Here is a 15,153-nt window from a genome sequence, read left to right on the forward strand (position 1 = left end):
CAAGAAACTAAGCCAACAGAAGGGCAGCAGGATCAGGAAAATTCCAGAAAAGAAACAGAGCAGCGCTCATCAGTGTTACCTCTGAACAAGAAGAGATTGCAACGCACTGAGGCCAGTGTTCGCCAAGTCTTTATGTTGAGCGATGTCCAATGAGGGCAGCGCACCGGCACACGGGTTGCTAATAGCAACAACCCACACTGCTTGAACCGCACATGTGCGGAAGGCGGCCGCTGGACCCCAGCACAGCTGAATCGCAGACAATATGGCAGCCCCTAGGAGATGAGACCGACCAGGCAAGAAACGCTGAAGAAGGCGGTCCCAAAGCCAACACCAGGTCCGCCATGGAAGCGAGGCATGGCGGGCCGCAAGGGTAATCGCAGTGACCGTTCCTTCTCTTTCTCCCTACGTGCCGCCTCCATTGGAACCCATTTCCCTTAAGAATCAAAGCCAGCCCAACTGTGGATAACTTCAAAGCTTGGCTTAACTTCAACCTTCGTACCAACGAGGGATCTCTCACTGCCCTCTCCCCTCTGCTCCCCACCTGACCCCAGTACTGCCTCCAGTGACGCTTGATAATGTCATTTTCTATATTTAATGAGTATTCCTCTTTAGTTTGAAGCACCTGCCCTGTTAGGTTAATGTTACCTTTGTAAGTCACCTGTTTTCTTATATACACTTTGCTTCTGTTTGTTTTTCTTAGTCCATGTCACATGTCTTATTTTGTGCATAACTTCCGAAACTGGCTCATCGCTTGTTCTCATTTTTGTGCTATTGTACAGGCAGGGAGCCTTTATGGGAACGCATCTGCCCTCTGTATATGTTTTTTTGTGAGTCATGTCTGATTCAAATTGACCTATTTGTCAAATAAATACAGGAATACAAACAGAAATAAGGTGCTTTTGGGACCAACGCCCAGTAAGCTCTTGCGGTGTCTTACAGACTCTTACATTCGACACGTTGAGGTGTTGAGAGCCAAGAAAGGATGTTTGAGGATTGGGAGGTCATGTCATACTTGGCAGGCTGCTAAGGATCGGACAGGCCGATCTGTTTTCCGTTTATTGCAGCTTTTTAAAGACTTGTTTGCAGAGCCCTTAATGTCATCTGTTGCAATAATCAGGCAGAGACCGGCTTAGACAATCCCAGTGATTGTGTCATTTGCAGGTTGTGCCAAAAGTCCAAGAATGGAAGAATGTTTTGAGTAGATATAGCTGGAGGTGTTGTTAGGCCTCATTACGGGTCCGGCGGTTACCGTGCCGGTGCTACCGGTGGATTGCCGCCAGACCCGTAATGAATTACTGGTGTCTGACTTCCCGTTGCCACCGGGCTATTCCAAGTGCGATGGCCGGGAAGTTAGGCGCAGTACACTACGGGACCTCACCAGACTCACAGTTCATGGCAAATTTGAACGAGCTACTTTCAAAAGAAGCCCTACACAGGGTCTGCTATTTCAAGTCGACCCAGGCACCCTGCAACCTTTATGGATGCCAGCAAAAGCAAGCACAGACCAAAACTTCAGATTACAGTCTGTGCCCAGCACCCCTACAAACCTCTGGAATCATAGGAGTTTCCACACAGCTTCCGGGAAAGGGAGACCTGCATATATAACGACCAGTTTCTCTTGGTCTTGGATCAGCCTTTGCTGGCCATCATTTCCAACCATTTCAATACAGACAGATAGATACAACTACCACTGTCTACATTAGCCCTTCTAAGGCTAAATACCAGTGCCCTACATTAAAAGGACCTGCTGTTTTGTTAATTTTGTTGGTCTGTATAATTGTATGAAAAAACAATAATTAAATACAGTACCTTACAGCATTGACACTATGAGGATGTGATCATTATGAAGCAATAGTGTGGATACCTCTAGTTCATCCCTTATAAACATAAGGAGTCACTGTGCATTGTATATACAGAACTGTGAAAAATGGAACCTTAGTACTGTTAACTTCTTCTCTCCTTTATGCACACAGTTTTTTGACCAGTCCTTGACCCAGTTATGTCATGTTAAAATCAAAATGTTTTTATGTGTTTTCTCTTTTCTCTTTTAACCCAATTCTTTTCAAGCAAAACTCATAAGAATAGCCACAAAAGTAATAAAAGGGCTACCACGAAACCAAACATAGCTGATGGTTGTTTCCTCACCTCATGATATGGATTCTCTAGCAATGCATGGGGCACCTGGGAAGGTTAAATCATTTACTGCTTAAAATTGTTTGCAGCATTGAATTTTGGAGGACAGGACCACCCAATGTACACATACAGGGAAGTTAGGCGCCAGCTTTTTCGTTCATCCCCACTCCCATACAGTCCTTGAGGACTGTATCGGAGTGGGGACACGGAAGCACAGGCATTGTTGTTAGCGGTGCCGGTGCTTCTGTGATGGCCGCTGTGCCCGGCAGGGTCAGACCTGCCAGGTACAGCGGCTCCGGCAGGTAAACCCGTAGTAATCTTACTGGCACCGTTGTTTCTGGACTGACAAACTCAGAAGGAGGCCCAATGTCTCAATTTGCAGCCTACACGAAAGGTTAATATCAAAGTCAATGACTAGGCTTTTGGCTTTATTAGGCCTATGGCGCAGTTGGCGCCTTGCAAATAAAGGCGACTGTTTGTCATCCAGTCCTGGAAGGAGTCGAGTCACAAGGAGAGGTTAGAGTGGCTGATAGCCTTCTTAGTAAAAGCAGAGTGTGCATTATGGCAGCACCTGGGCAGATGAGGTGACCTGTAGAAAGCATATAGACCATGTCGGCACTGCCAGCCCAAGTCCCACCACTGCGATCTCTGGAGACAGAGGGTGCTTTCCTCTGGCCGCGGGCTCTGTTCTGTTCTATTGGCACTTGGCTTTTTCCCCCAATTCTTCTCGCTTGGGGACGTTCATAAGTCTCCAGGGGGATTCCCCTTATTACGGTTCTGTGTAGCCTTCTGTGTGGCACAGGGCGCTGGGAAGTAGGTGCTGTTCACTCGCCTCTAATGTCATGGCCACCTTGTTTCACTCGGTCCCCCTTGTTCTGGCCCCTTCCTGTGTCTTTCCTCTTCTTCAGAGCCCCCCTTTGCTGCCAGGGCTGGTCTGCAGGCACCCCCGCACAGGGGCGCCAGGTTCCCTCTCCAGGTGGCGTCACGTGTCACTTATCCAAACCGGTTTTTCCTGCCGGGCAGCTGCACGTTACCGGTAAACGAAACCCAAAGACAAAACCCGAAAGGTCGCCTCACACAGCGAGGGCAGCCGCAGGAGTCGGGAGCAGCCTCCCTCGGTCCAGTGGCCAGTGCATAGTCGGGCGCCGAAACGCCCGGCTTCTCGTTTTCAGGGCGCTATCTGAGCGCGGCCTTTGAGTACATTGAGAGAAAGACCGGTTGGAGAGGTAAGTACTGAATGCGTTGCAGTATTCGTGGTGAGTACTTTTTAGACGTTGTGCCTGATCCAGATGGAAAAAACAATATTCTGAACGTTGTCACTATGTAAAGCCGCAACATGAGAACGTAACACAGGCCATGTTTTCGACACGCGGTTAACTTCCCAAAGTGCTCGCTTACTTGGTGTAGGAGCTTAAAGTGCTCTGCTCATAGGCTGCTAAGTCGCAGAGTGTGTGGAACAGCCCGCGGCTGCCACCTGCAGGGTGTTCCGGTGTAGCTGCAGCAGGCGCACAAACCCATTGACTAGAAAGTCTTTCAGCAAGAAAATGTATACACTGTGACACAAATCTGCCCATTAGAATCTGTACCCAGTGGCTCGTGTGCCCTTACTGTGCCTCCTTGCATGAATAAAGGGTGTGTCTTGGCTACGCTGGCGGCCTGGGCATCAGAAATCGGTACACGTGTGCCCTTCAGACCAATTAAAAACAGGGCCAGGTCGGTCAAAGCTGCATTACACACGTTTGAGCAGCATTTCTGAGATTGTGCTGCACATTTCATAGTTGCGAGCGCAACATCGCTGATCTGTACAATGAGCACGCGGGTACGCGCAGCCCTGTTCACGAGCACGCATAGGTGGCTACGCGCTGCAGAAGATGTTGCCCCTGGCTGCTTTTTTATAGTTAAAAGAAACCATAATTTAGAGTGGAAGAGTCAGCACCGAAGCGGACCTTGGGGGTTTATAACGGGAGTTGGAGAAGGCGTTTGAGATCATTGAAAGACATCCACCATGTTGACAATTCAATGCGCAGTACAGCACCAGGAACAGTACAGCACCGGGCACAGTACAGCACCGGGCACAGGACGTCAATGGGCACAGTACAGCACCAGATACAGTACAGCACCGGGCACAGTACAGCACCGGGCACAGGACGTCAACGGGCACATTACAGCACTGGGAACAGCACAGCACCAGATACAGTACAGCACAGGACACAGTACAGCACCAGACACAGGACATCACCGGGCACAGTATTGCACCAGGCACAGAGAACAGCACCAGATACAGTGCAGTACCAGGCACAGGACAGCACGGGCCCAGTACAGCACTAAGCACAGGACATCACCGGGCATAGTACAGTACTAGGCACAGGACAGCACGGGCACAGTACAGCACTAGGCACAGGACAGCACCAGACACAGGACAGCACCAGACACAGGACATCACCGGGCACAGGACAGCACGAGCGTGCTCAGTTACATCCAGGCGTGTGTACCTGAAAGGTTGGCGAGTTAATGCACCTGCAGCAAAGACCCACGTGGGTCCGCACGTGCCGCATTAGGGCAATTAGGGTACGATTACCATTGCATTGTGGGGCGGCGCGCTACATATCAGGTGTCTGAGCCGTCGCCTTAATCCCATGAAATATCAGCACAGCGTGCGCTGCTTATTAGCAAATAACCCCCGACACATTGCTGGGATCCGCGCGCGCTCACAGGCCGGGTTATTGTCGCCTCCGGCCAAGCCGTGGTGGAGACGTTTCTCGTGCGACACTGTGGGTGTGTCCTGGGGCCGGTGCACACCCCCCGGCCCCCACCGCCTGTTTCACTTTTGCGTGTAAACACCCAGAAGGGCTCTCCTGTGTGAATCACCTCGCTGGGTGCGCTTTGGAGCACGGTGGGCAAGTTACGCCATTCCTTTCCTCGGGCCTCTTCTAGTTTTGCGCGATGTTATTCTGCGCTGCGCTCGAACTGTTTCCCTGGGTGTGTTTTCTGTGTTGCCCATGACTGTCACTTTGGCCCCAGCTCTGCGCATTTTGCTCAAGGACCGGGCGTTGTTCTCTTTCTTCGTACCCTGCCCACCGGCAGAGGGGTTCATCTGATTTTGGGGTCGGCATGCGGTTTGCACTTTGCACTTTTCACGCGCCTCAATTGGTTTAAATGTATGGCATAAAACGGGCCGATTCCCAAAGACCCACTTTTAGTTTCAGCTATTAGGTGGTGCTTAGGCGCAACTAGAGCTGGGGGGGGGCAGAGATTTCATGGGTAGGGCTGATCCTGGCGGTCAGGCCTGGCTCTTGGAGCCCACCGTGGGCCGAGCCCGTGACATCCCTGGCTACCCCACAGAAATGAACAAATTTAAACGCGGCCCTGGCGAGCCACCATCAGGCAAAATGGAAAGAGATGGTCAACTATGAAAAAAATACATGCGGGCGTGGTGCCCTCTCGGCATCCGTGCCGACATCGTGGTCACCTTTATTTTGTTCACATATCGGCATTTCTTTCCATGTTGGCCGCGCGCAGGGGCGTTGCTAGGGGGAGGCTAAGGGGGCTATAGCCCCTGATCTTTTGGTTGTAGCCCCTGATAGAATCTCAGGAGCTACAGCCAAAAGATTAGCTAGCCCCCAGTCTCAACAGTTCCAACATCAGCTTAGCCCCGGGTCTTTTCCAGACCTAGCAACTCCCCTGGCCGCGCGGCACAGGGAAAATGGAAAAAAATGCCTATTTTTTGGTGCTGCCCTGGGAAAGCATGGTGGGGCCCGTGGCATCCTGGGGTACTGGCCCAAAAGCAGGGTCGAGCTGGATCCCCGTTGGAGCCCGAGATGGCTCGAACCTCGCCAGGCTTGCCCATCTCTAAGCGCAACCTATGACCCAAAACTGGGGTGAAGCTACGAGGGAGATGACATGTGAGGAGGGTCACACAACTTGTTGGTGTTTATTTAATTTTTGTTATGCCCACTGCAGGACCCCTGGATGTGCTGCTAATCCCTATGCCGTTCCCACCCCCTACAAACAACCCACCCTCCTGGGATCTCTTAGAGCTAGCCAGCTCTACCCAGTAGTAACATCAACCTTTGGTTTGCCAGTGTTATTTCTAAGCAGCCCCTTAGACTCATTGGCTTCATTGAAGCTCTAAATGAGATACCAGCGTAAGACAAATGTCTCTATGGAAGTGCCTGGCAAATACCTATCCCATGCCAACACAAACGGCAAAGCAACTCGTTTTGCCAATGCTTGTTTGGCATAGTTGCTACAGGTAAATACCATCCCTAATATAGCTTTATTGACCTCGCCGGAGGGCCGTAATGGGTGTTATGGACCCCGAACACCAACGTTCGGGCCTTTAATGAGGTGTGACGGCCCATAACGACTGTACAGGCCGAGGGCAAGGTCAAGAAAGCTATTAGAACCCGTGGCCAAAGAGAAACAGGTTCATTACAAAATATAATTTGTAAAATTATTATATGTTTTTTGGCGACTTAAATATTTTTAAATATTTAAAAAAAACATTTAAAAAATTGCATGACAAAAATATGTCTTCCTTTTTTATAGTAAGCTATTATTTTCACTAACAAACTATTAAAAGAAAAAAGAAGGTATTTGTAGGAAAATGTCATTCTTACTTTGGCCACTAGAGGGGGGCGAATCACTGTTAATGTACAACTTTCCGAGCTGAAGAAAGCAAAGGGCAAATTTGCGGGCTATACTGGTTCTTATAGCCCGCAAATTGACCAATGGGAAAGGGTTTTTCACCCGCCCAGGGTTCTAATAATGTAATAACTACACCTAGGACAGCTATTCACAAATACATTCGTTTTTCCTGTGCGGGATATTTTAGTGGTCTGACATTGAGTGAATTCCTCCAAGTTAGTAAGTCCATGTCAAACAGAAAAAATATACAAAAGACTTCCATAAACATGTGTTTATATCACGCAAAACTATTTTTCCACTCCCATATTTTTATTACTCCACACATACCACACATTTGCATAAACTTTCATTGACTTTCACACCTCACACCCTACACTTACAACTGGAACGTTTCAGTGAAACTTATTCCGATGGAACTTGCACGTCTGTTCTGTGGAACCTTACGGTGTAAATTACGTCTGTTCGTCGGTTCTGTGGAACCTTACGGTGTAACTGACGTCTGTTCTGTGGAACCTTACGGTGTAACTGACGTCTGTTCTGTGGAACCTTACGGTGTAACTTACGTCTGTTCGTCTGTTCTGTGGAACCTTACGGTGTAACTTACGTCTGTTCTGTGGAACCTTACGGTGTAACTGACGTCTGTTCTGTGGAACCTTACGGTATAACTGACGTCTGTTCTGTGGAACCTTACGGTATAACTTACGTCTGTTCGTCTGTTCTGTGGAACCTTACGGTGTAACTTACGTCTGTTCTGTGGAACCTTACGGTGTAACTGGCGTCTGTTCTGTGGAACCTTACGGTGTAACTTACGTCTGTTCTGTGGAACCTTACGGTGTAACTTACGTCTGTTCGTCTGTTCTGTGGAACCTTACGGTGTAACTTACGTCTGTTCTGTGGAACCTTACGGTGTAACTGACGTCTGTTCTGTGGAACCTTACGGTGTAACTGACGTCTGTTCTGTGGAACCTTACGGTATAACTTACGTCTGTTCGTCTGTTCTGTGGAACCTTACGGTGTAACTTACGTCTGTTCTGTGGAACCTTACGGTGTAACTGGCGTCTGTTCTGTGGAACCTTACGGTGTAACTTACGTCTGTTTGTCTGTTCTGTGGAACCTTACGGTGTAACTGATCGTCTGTTCTGTGGAACCTTACGGTGTAACTTACGTCTGTTCTGTGGAACCTTACGGTGTAACTGACGTCTGTTCTGTGGAACCTTACGGTGTAACTGATCGTCTGTTCTGTGGAACCTTACGGTGTAACTTACGTCTGTTCTGTGGAACCTTACGGTGTAACGTACGTCTGTTCTGTGGAACCTTACGGTGTAACTGACGTCTGTTCTGTGGAACCTTACGGTGTAACTGACGTCTGTTCTGTGGAACCTTACGGTGTAACGTACGTCTGTTCTGTGGAACTTGTGCTTGTTCAGCGGAACATTCAGTGTTATTCCCAGGATGGGTAGATGATTTATATTGTCAGCATTGTTAGCGTCAGCCAGTGCGGCAGTGCATATAACGTTAGTCGCAAACACTAGCTTAGTTGGTACACGGATCACGCTGTCAATCAGCTTAGCACCTAAGCAGCATAGCGAGCGATAGAGATCCGCTACCATCTCTTTCGCCGCATTTCCTTTATCTATTCTGCTAAATTCACTGACTTTGGGGGCAAACGTGGTCATTTTTCTAGTTTTAGCTGCTGCTGTTGCAGCTTTAGTTATCGTTTTTGGGGGACACAGTCTGCGCTGCCGCCGTGGTAACTTCTGTTCAAGTTGGAGTGGAGCAGCGTCATTGCTATCTCCAGTGGTGTCAGCGTTGGCTGCGTTGGCTGCATTCTCCGCAGTCACCCCAGTAGCGCGCTTTGCTTCCATAGAAGGGTCAGCGGGTGGAGGCTGGAGATTGGATAGCGGTAACACCGAGCATCGCGTTTATATCAATATGTGGTGTAAACACAGGGGGGGGGGGAGTATGGGAAGGACATTCAGTGTCCAATGTCAGGAGAGTAGTGAAAACTATCACTGTAATTCTAGTGCCAATGTTAATGGGCTATAAACTGTGCAGTATGACTCTATTCTCGGGCACAGCCGAGTAGGATAAACATCCGCTATAAATGCACTAAATATCCGTGTCACACAGACGCCATATTTGGGTGCATCATAGTCAGGCTAGCGGGAGCACTATCAGCTGCTCGTCTGCGAGCCAGCGAACAGCAGTCAGCACTTCTCAAAGCACTTGCCAAATGCGCACGGGCACACCTGTAAATAGTGTTTCCTGAGGTCAGGGGGCGGAGCCAAAGCAGCGTTCGGTTTTGTAATCCAAAATAATACCTAACATCTGGAGAGAAATAAGGGGGGTAGAAGTATGCACAGATGGATCACTTCTATTACATAAAGTTAAGGCTGATTAATTACAGAGTCTACACAAGTCCTTGTGAAAGACCAATTACCCTTCCCTCTTTCTCACAACAGCACGGCAGCAGGGTGCAGCAGTGCCAGTTAACAGCACTTCTCAAAGCACTTGCCCAAGGCGAGCATGGCTTGCTGGAGGGTTGGGGGAGGGGTGGCAAATGTTGTGCTACGCCACTGATGGGGAGCAATGGTTCCCTGCAAGTTGACACGGTATTAGCCGTTGACTTGACAGCATCTGCATGGCTCAGGCAGATTTGGTGGTACTCGGAATGTCTTGGTTACATTTCCGGTGGTGGGACCTATGTTTCGCCCGAATCTCTTTGCAGGTTCCATGAGTGATATCTTGAGTCAGGACACTTTAGTAATTGATGTGGATGTAATATTGTCGTATGGGTTGTGGTATAAGTCCTATTAAACAGAGGTCACAATATTATATATTGTAAGACCACTGTGAGTTTCCTGTATCTTCCATTGCAAGGCTTTGGAAAGGAAGCTTTTTTTATGAAGAAAGTGTGGTTGTGACCGGAATCCATGAAAGCAAGACGCCTCCCCAGGGAAACCCTGCAAAGAACAAACAACAGGTCACTGTGGGTTGAAGTGTCAGATGAAACTCCCAAACCATACCGCTAAGGCTTCTTCCTGAAGTGACGGAGTTCGATCCTTCCAGCCGCTGACAGGGCACAGGCCACACCGCTTCGGCTGCATATGAAGAGGGGCCGCTTCACTGTGGCTGGATTTCCCCCCTTTAGGAAGTGCCCTGTATGATGCAATGTTTCATTGGAGGAGCAGCTGCACGTGGATTGGGGGTCTTTCTGTCCCCCTTCACTTGAAGTGTTGAGTGCCAGGGTGTCTTTGGCCCTACTTACCTCTGCTTTGCTCGGAGGGGGTTGTCCCTTCTGCAGTGTTGGCGGGTGAGCCTCCCGCTTTGGAGACGTGGAAATGCCCCTCTACGTGTGGCCACCGAGTCCCTGTGGCGATGCGGCTGCCTGCACAGCCATGAAAGTCCACTCCTTTCGTTGGATGGACGCTGCCCTAAATGAGACATTCTGATCCCCAGGGGTCTGTGATCTTGCTCTGCAAATCATATGTCATCTTGTGTCACCCCCTTGTAGTGCAATCCTGCTGAGGACCCTCAAAGAACAGCGCTTTTGCATCCCACTCCTCTAAGCAATCGCCTGATCTTATTCGGTGAGGAGTGTGCAGCCCCCTCCCCCTATCTCATACTTATATCCATCCCATTCCATCTGTAGCAGCCTGTTCCATAATGTAATACATAATATGAGACACCACCTATGCTGTTTGCATTCCCACATCACATTATACCCCCATAGCCAGAACATCCCGGGCAACATAGCGCTTCAAAGCCGTAACAATGACAGTAGGTACTACGCAGATACCAAATAACACAACTCATTTTAAATCCCCTCCTCTTATGTGTTATCCTAAACAACACGTACAGCAACTTCTTCCTTCCAAGTCATCTTGCTAGGTTTGTGCCTGATAAAAACCAAAATACAAACTATAGAGTACCCACCATCACGTGGATTGAGTGCACCATCCTACACGTCTAGAGTACTTCTGTCCCTCACTGTCATTTTGCACGCGTGTGCGCGTGTTTGCGTTTCTGTGTGTGTGTGTGTGGGTGTGGGTGTCTAAGTGCGTGTGCATGTGTCTGTGTGTGCGTGCGTTTGTGTGTCCATGCGTGTGTACACTGCTTTCTTCCGTATGCAGAGTGTTCTTCCTCCCATTTGTGTGGAATAATTCCTAGTACAGACGCAGTTGGCATTTCTTTCCATTAGCGACCCGCGAGCCCTCCCACTTGGGTAAGAAGACTCTCCCCGGGATAAGTGAGTAATTCCTTCTGGGGATTGTTATTCTGTGCAGGCCCTCGCAGAACTAATATATGCAGGAGGGCTAGCCAGCATACCAATGGCCCTGGGGAAAAATGCACAAATCACCTTTTAGAATAAGGCGACGGGGTCATTTCCTAAAACCTGGCATCTTTAAAAACAAGCATTGGCAATGCCAACTGTCTGGGCTTTTGTGTAGGCATGGGATAATCATTTGCCAGTCACTGCCGTGATGGTATTAACTGGCGATTAATGGTAGCAGCTGTGAAACAGTGCAAGTTCCTGAACATACAATCGCCCTGCTGGGCAAATGCCTATCTAACGCCTATCCACGGGCCAAAACGGCTGGCTTTGCCAATGCTTGAAGCTTTGTTGGCCCGCCCTGCACATTCACGGGTGCTGCCAACAGATGCTGTTGTTTCTTGCCCCGTTCTTGCCTCTTGGCTGCTGGTTCCATGTGGTCCTGTGTGTGAGAGAAAGTCCCACTGCCCCCACCCCTGATCGCCCTCACACAATGCACGCCAAGAAGGGGATTTCCACAGCCCTTTCTCCAGGAAGGATTTAGGACGCTGGATTTTCCCAAGGAGGGAAGTTATAAGGTATGAAGGGAGGGGGGGGGGGGTGAGTGGGCTGGCGAAGTGGGCTATGTTGATGAATATAACGGCGCCTGGAAAGACCGCCCCCTGCGTTCCTACATGGAATTAAACATCCCTGGCAGAGCCAATCCTTTGGTCTGCCAGCTCACTGCCATCCTACAACCAGGTACTCACAGCATTTCCGAGGCCTTGCCATGTGACCTCTGGCTCAGGGACAGGGCATTTTGCTGTAGTCTGAATATGTGAATTACTGCCCAGTTGATAAAAGGCTTGGCAAACAGGGTACAAGTGGAGGGGGCACACGCGTGGCTGCCGTGCCTACGGGTCGGTGTCCAATTTAAGTGTGAGGGCAAATGGAGACGGGGATCCCAAGCAGGGTCTCATGCTGGCGCACAATTACTCGGTCTCAACATGTCAATGTTTGTTTTGAGCCCTGTTAGTTATCAACGCACCAGCACCTAAAAACTCAAACCTATATGTCAAACTTTCAAAGTACGGCCCATCACACACTCAGCACAGCGGCTCAGTGATAAAAACCATCCGATCAAATGACTTTGCATTCAAGCAAACACATGAATCATGAAATAGGAAAGGGGGAACCCAAAATATCCGAAGAAAGAATAAAGTGGAGGCCGCCCGCCCCAGTCATGATAGACAGACCGAGTAACCTGTCTGCTCTCGAAAAATACCCCTTGCCAAACAGACCCCCGATTCCAAGCTGAGCTCCATAGCTCCGGTGATTGACAAGAGCCTTCAATGTGTGTAACTTGCATGTCGTCGACCTTCTGAAACCCAGCTCAGCGGGGAACATGTTGGAAGAAAATGGCGGCTCTAATACTTTTAAAGCCGCCTTTTTAGGCGCAACTTATAATTAAGCTATCTTTAAAAACGCACACCAGGCTGCCCTCTAGTGCCTTGGCAATTAATGCGCTGTCATGAACCACCGTACACGTCCCTTCGTGGTCCCTGACCCATAGGGGATTAAACCCAACTGTACTCCCAACATGGCCGCGGAACTCGGAACGCTGTCTGCCAATCTTCGCATCGTATGCTCTACGTTCTACAAAACAGGCACGCCCCTGCGGCCCAGTGCGTCTCAAAGCTACCCTTGCTGTAGTCAGATGTGTGCGGCCGGAGTTCGTACAGCGATTTCTTCTTGTTCCTGGTTCCCGGTCCCCTGATTCTCCTCTCCTATCATCCTTCCCTTTCTTCCTCACCCTGCTCTCCTGGATTGCGAGCGCATTCTCCGAGTGCGCTCTTCGTCATTCCTGGACTTATCCCAGACATCTGAACGCTTCCTGGAGTCAGGTCACGAACCACACGCTGGAATCCGAGGATTCACGCACAGGGTTGTACAAGACCCGAACAGTGCGTAAGATGGCAACTTCGAAGATCCCGAACAAACAATACAGACAGGTGAGAAGGGGGGAACCTGTGACATGCACCCATTCTCCCACTTGGTTTATCGCGTGCCTTTGTCTCTCTGTTGCAGTCACGCAGGCAGTGAAAGCATGCGTAAACTGCGCCGGCTGCGTGGCTGCTTAAGACGGCGACTAAGCACACTAAGCAGATGTTCGCAGTATTACGCTTCAGAGGCCAAATTCTATACATCCATCGCGCTGGTGCTGGGAAAGTGAAGGCCAATGTCGTCCTTGCCGCAGAAATAGTCTCAACATGTGATATGAAACTGTGGCTGGCGTGAGCGAGGGAATTACTTTCCTCTAACTACAAAGGTTAGGTAAAGCCAAGTCACCATATGTTGACAGAAGGGTGGCACCACATGATGGGGGTGGTGCTCGGAAAGCAAACGTTTGGACGTAAGTGAACACATGTGACACACACACACACCACTACTACTGCCTGTAAACACTATCGGGCCTTGGTTGCTTGATATAAGCTTTAGCCTTCACCATTAGTTTGTACAGTTTCAACCATTTTGTTGGGAATGCGTTGTACTCACTTGGAAATGTTCCAGTTTAGGTGGAGTAACACTAAACACCCCGTATCGCGTGAATAACTCTGCATCAAAACTGAAAACAAATCCGAGCTTAAATAATGAGACTGAGACCTACCCGCAAATGCCACTTTCCTAATGTGACACAGTACCTGCGCTAAAATGGCACTAAGGCGGAAATAAAACCACTCCAGAACCAAATGTTTTTCGCTCATGCACCCCCACCCCATTTTAAGCAAACATTGATACTCCGCTCACTCCCTTTAAACTGGCGTGAAATTAAGTGCACATCAATCAGACGTTTCCAGCCACCCATTGCCCCATTACACGGGTCCCAGCCTCATCCACCAGGAAAGTGCAGTCCGCTGTCATAAACAGACATTGCTTCAGTTTATAAAACTGTGCAATTCCGCTGACTGGGTCCCTGTGAAGCAGTTATAATTTGTTATTTATAACGCGCTTAATACTCAGAGGTTTCTAAGCACAGACCCGGGGACCAAAACTGTGTTCCTCTGTGTCGTCTTGTTTCCAAGGCAAGCACGTTGCCCCTGAGCTATCATCTTGGCCCAGCTATGTAAGCCTTTCCTCGCACAAGCTGGTATAGCCTTCCCTGAAGGCCAGTCTTGATATGTCATCACAGGTCAGTATAGTCCTTTGAGCTCTATTCAACTTTAGCAATGTAGAGAGGACCAGTCCAAGTCAAGAGTACATAATCAGTAGCTTTCGTGTTCACAAATTCATATGCCAAGCAGTGGTCAAAGTGGGCAGGAGAGGTCGGAAGCGGTGCTCCTCTACTTTTGTTAATTAAGTTTTACTGTTCCTATACTTTTTTTTTTTTTAAAGAAACAATTCTGGAATGGTTTCGTTTTAAAATAAAAGTGTAGGAAGAAGTTGAAACTTGCACTTCAGAGCACTACACTGAACTTTCCCGTAAACAACATGCGCATTTGTTTAGTGGTTTGTATGGCGCATGGGGAGGTGGCATGGCGATGGGGTTTATGGGGAGCAGGAACAAGCCAGCAAGGAACATAGTTCCACAACTACTTTTCATACACTTCAACCACTGATGCCAACAACGGTTGTAATGGACAAAATTACAACTGCAGGAGACTATGCAGAGGTTGCCGCTCTCAGTGTGACGCATGCAGCGACGGCAGCACAGCTCTGCCAATACATTGTCCAATTTACATTTCACCGGCTCGGCTCCATTTCCTGCTCTCATCCGACTTCTTCAAATGCATCTTCAAATGCTTTATTTAAAGGATCTTCTCTGAAAAACTCTGAAGAACTTTTAATCTGGACCCCGCTACCCCTCCCCTCTGTACGGATTCATAGAAGTCACCAGCATAAAATAAGGTCGAGAGAACAGGAAGAAAGGACTGGGTAAGTAAAAGAAACAAACATACTAGGCAAATAGAAAACAAAATAAAAAAAATAATTGCAATAAAATCATGGTGAACGTGATTACTTATACAATAAAAAAAGAATCCCACAATTAATTCAAGGTAAAAAATCATACAGGATAACATGTACAAGTGATTAATATTGATTACTGTGAGTATTGTACTTTA

General features: G+C 48.7%; 1 long non-coding RNA gene across 1 annotated transcript in view; it reads left to right on the forward strand.

Annotated features, from left to right (window-relative positions):
* Positions 1-3,210: 3,210 nt before the first annotated feature.
* LOC138491116 (uncharacterized) overlaps positions 3,211-15,153 on the forward strand; it is a 250,141-nt gene continuing 238,198 nt past the window's right edge. The window contains exon 1 of the long non-coding RNA XR_011275957.1: positions 3,211-3,359. This is a non-coding gene — a long non-coding RNA (uncharacterized lncRNA). The remainder of the gene's footprint in view (positions 3,360-15,153) is intronic.

This window comes from Ambystoma mexicanum, chromosome 10 (genome assembly GCF_040938575.1).
Source record: "Ambystoma mexicanum isolate Mex_15411 chromosome 10, UKY_AmexF1_1, whole genome shotgun sequence".
NCBI classification, from domain to species: domain Eukaryota; kingdom Metazoa; phylum Chordata; class Amphibia; order Caudata; family Ambystomatidae; genus Ambystoma; species Ambystoma mexicanum.